This window comes from Diabrotica undecimpunctata, chromosome 1 (assembly GCF_040954645.1).
Source record: "Diabrotica undecimpunctata isolate CICGRU chromosome 1, icDiaUnde3, whole genome shotgun sequence".
Taxonomy (NCBI): Eukaryota; Metazoa; Arthropoda; class Insecta; order Coleoptera; family Chrysomelidae; genus Diabrotica; species Diabrotica undecimpunctata.
The window spans coordinates 96557948-96562057 of NC_092803.1; the positions used below are offsets into that span (position 1 = coordinate 96557948).

The 4110-nt window shown below is 30.7% G+C and overlaps 1 long non-coding RNA gene across 1 annotated transcript; it reads right to left on the reverse strand.

The window, feature by feature from the left end:
* Positions 1-1004: 1004 nt before the first annotated feature.
* On the reverse strand, positions 1005-3826 carry LOC140439732 (uncharacterized). Its single transcript, XR_011950710.1, has 3 exons — positions 3662-3826; positions 2143-2292; positions 1005-1837 (listed from the first exon to the last, which is right to left on the reverse strand). It is a non-coding gene; the product is annotated as an uncharacterized lncRNA (long non-coding RNA).
* Between the last annotated feature and the right edge of the window lie 284 nt (positions 3827-4110).

Genomic DNA, 4110 nt, shown 5'->3' on the forward strand with positions numbered 1-4110 from the left:
CGAATGTCGCTGCGCCGAACGTCCTATGGACGTCCATTTTACGTCCCGAGGGGACATAAAATGGACGTACCGGGACGTTAATTGGACCTTAATCGAACGTCCATAATACGTCCGGAGGACTTACTGGATGGACTTTTATGATGTTTTCGGACGTCTATTTTAGCGCTGAGGATGTAAATTAGACGTCGACGCTATTGTATAAAGTACTAAAAGTGCCGTCATCCTGTACATATTAGGAATGTATTTTGGGAAATAAAACGTAAATGTTTAATGGAACTTACATTTATTATTACATTTACCTATTTATATTTAACGGGACAAATCCACTGTCAAAATTATACAAAAATGCAACATTATCGGAATATAAAATCATTTTGATTAATAAAACATACATGTTCAAAGGACCTTACATTTATTATTACATATATTTATATTTATGTATTAATAATAAATGGAATGAAATGGAACAAATTCACTGTCAAAATTATACAAAAATGCAACATTATAGAAATATACACAAAATTACAGATAAAAATAAAATATACATGAATAAAATAAATAAGTACACATTTATAAAAAGTATCATTTTGCACTTTAGTGCTTCAAATACTACCTAAAGCTATTGATACAAAAGATTCAGACCATACCTATACTTGAACCATAATTAGTTCTGCGGTAAGGAACATGGAAATGTGAATTCTGATGCAGTGAATGAGGAGGAATATGAAAACAAACTAGATGAAGCAATTCAGGAGATTGGTTATTTTATAAAAAAAACCTTAAAAATAAAGATTGAAAGGTAACTCTTCTGGTAAGAGAATCCAGATTTAAGAAATTGATCATACCAGAATAGGAATATGGTCTACACAATTTACAAAAACAGTAGATGCTTGTATACAAGTCGTACAAATCTAATCGACAAAAAAAATGTTTTTTAATGCAATTATAACTTAATCAACGTAAATTAGTAGAAGTTGAACAACTAGACATTAAACCATGCTCACCAGTATGAAGCTGATTCTTCAGATTTACTGTCAAAAAATTGATCAGTAAAGCCTCGAAAATTTTAGGAATAGCAGAAAGAATTACAATGGAACGATAATTAGTAATCAATAAGTTAAGGATAAAATCAGTAAATAAATTGTGATGAAAAGTGACCCTCAGTCAGAGATATATTAAAAATAAACCATAGAGGCCTACATAAAAAGAATGCAGAATTCCTTAAAAATAAGTTAAGATATTCCGTTTGGACCAAGACCTTTATTGGTATTAAGACACTGTAAGCATGCTAAAATGTACAAATTCTAATAGTTAAAGAGTGAATAAGGCTGTGACTGATATGGGATCTTTGACTACACTTGTCTACACAGGAGAAAGAAGGATTGCGAATACTGCTAAATAAATTGGCAAAATCGTTGAAACTGTGGCTCACTAAAAACAGAACCATTCAACTTCCCCTATCCCTTCCCATTCTGATTTCCCTTACAATTGTGTGGTAGGCAATTAAAAGCAGACAAGTCAATTGTTGAGTTTTAAAGTTGAAATCATAAGTATGAAAAAGATCAATACTTAATATGGAACTTTGTCTGTTTTATTTCAGCAGTAGATAAATTTTTAGGTACCTATTTTTAATAAATAAAAATGTCTCAAAAATTGACTGTCCCTTTTTGTCCACCAACCACACAATTTAACCATTACAAAATTATCATATTTGCTAATACAACATGCAAATTAAATTGTATCTGCCCTCTCTTTAGATATCCTCAGATATTTCATTATCAAGTTTCAATTGCCTTCCCCATGGCAACGCTGGTTTTGTAGTTTTTCCAAGCAGCATCTGAAAACAAAATTAATGTACATTCATAAATTGAACAAACTAATTTCAGATGTAGTTAATAGAAAATAACAGTGTATAAATAAAATATAAGGCCAACAACAAACCTTCGTCTCATATAGCTAGCTGTAGTTCTTAAAGCAATCTCATAGCCAGACCTGAACATTTGTGAATTGGTAAATTTTGCCAACTAAATTACATATAAGACACAGTTAACGATATGCTTTATCGGCTGTATGTGGCCACTTAAGCGATAGTGTAAATTCTTAAACGTACCTTAAATTGATTTATGTTTACAAGTTACAAACCTTTTAAAATCAGAGCTATATGTGTGTCTTCAAAAGCTTTATATTGATTTTTCCCTAGCCAACTATATTTTACTTGAATTTTATTGCAGATCAGCTTCTTAAGGCTTCTTCTAACAAATTTATCTCACCAATTTTGGAAAGCTCATTATCCTAAAATATAAATCAACATGTAACAGTAATCTAACTAACCCACAAACTTGATCATCCATGCTTAATTATTTTAGCTTAAACTATCTAATAAAAAAACAGCCTGTTACAAAATCAATCAAACATTCATTTGCAAATTTTGGTTTCTCATAACCATGGTAAATGCCTATTAAACCTACAATTGGATCGCGTTATGCAATGGTAGACTAAGCGCCACAATAGGGAACTTGACAATTTTTTTTATGTATTTATTATATTTGTCTACATATAGAAACAACGTATACCAAATATCAACCCTCAAATCGCAATATTTAATTTACAATGAACATTTAAAGTTATGATCGCCAGTTTTTCATTTTAAACAACACGACGAGCTATATGACGTCACGCTGCTCGTTCCAGGACAAGAGAACAACGAACTGGCAACACTGTTGCCACAAACTGTCAACTGTAAAAACATTGTTTTGAAGTTTAGATTTTGTTGTGGATATTTTCTTTTTATTAGCTGTGCTTTAATAATATCAATAATAATAATGGGCACACACAAAATCGGACGATTTTCACATTTGGTCCCATTGAAGATAGCTATAATTGAGCTGTCAATTAAAGTTCATAGAACGAAATGTTGGTTCTTGACTGTATTGCCATGTTTTTTTAATAAATCGGGAAATAGCATGTGATTTATAATTAATAAAAATCCAATAGAACGTTAACAAACAGTAAAAAAGAAATTCTTTCAAAAAATAATAAGAATAGTATTCAGGTACTTTCCACAGATATCTGGTGACCATCTGTAACAATCTGGCAACTAGCGGTTTGAGGATTGCCAAATCTATTAGCTTATTATCGAAGGCAAATGCCAAAAAAATGTTGTAATAATAACTGCAATTTATATGAGAAGAAACGAGTATTTATTCGTTCGTGTTGTATATAAAAAAAATTGCATAATTCATATAATAATATAATAAAAATGTATTTTTGAAAGCTTCTGTATTTGTAATTGAAGCCTACAACATATACATTATAAAGACATGACAACACAGTCAAACGTCAAAAATTTGTTTTGTGAATTTAATTCACAGCTCCTTTGTAGCTATCTTCAATGGGACCAAATGTGAAAATCGTCCCACAAAATCAATATTACAAATATTGTATGGTTCCCATGTGTTCCAATACAACTTATAAAACGCCCGGAAAGATATTTATTCGTGTGCCTCAAGATCAAAAACGCCGTTTAAAATGGTTGAAGGCATGTAGAAAAAATTAGAAAGATATTTTACAGAAAACTACAGCCCACGTATGTGAGGATCATTTTAACGTGAGTATAAAAATCAGACTCTATATCTAATCATCTACATATCATTATACATACTAAGCTATTTTATGTTTATTTGCTCCACAATGCAGTTAAACTCCATTCGCTTAGCTCGGGCATATTTTGACAGATTCATTGTCGGAAACCTACAACACAACAATTCCTACTTTTCAGTATTAATAGCTAAAGTATCCTACTATTGCATACTACTTTGTTTAAAAAAAGAAGAATTATTCTAAAGAGTGGAAGTGTATACTAAACCATGGAGCAAAAAGACAAAAGAGGGAATCTAATCGTTATGAAAAGGAGATCAAAAAAGTGGCCTCTGATGGCGGACATATCCGGAAATGCGAATGCGCCAAATTTAAATTTCATGACACTTCACAATAATCATACAGTGGTGTAGGGGTTCTAATTTATCTATTTATTTGTTATATTACATAATATTAATATTACATAATAAAAATAAAAATTTTATTAATACATAATATACTTAAAATACTTTT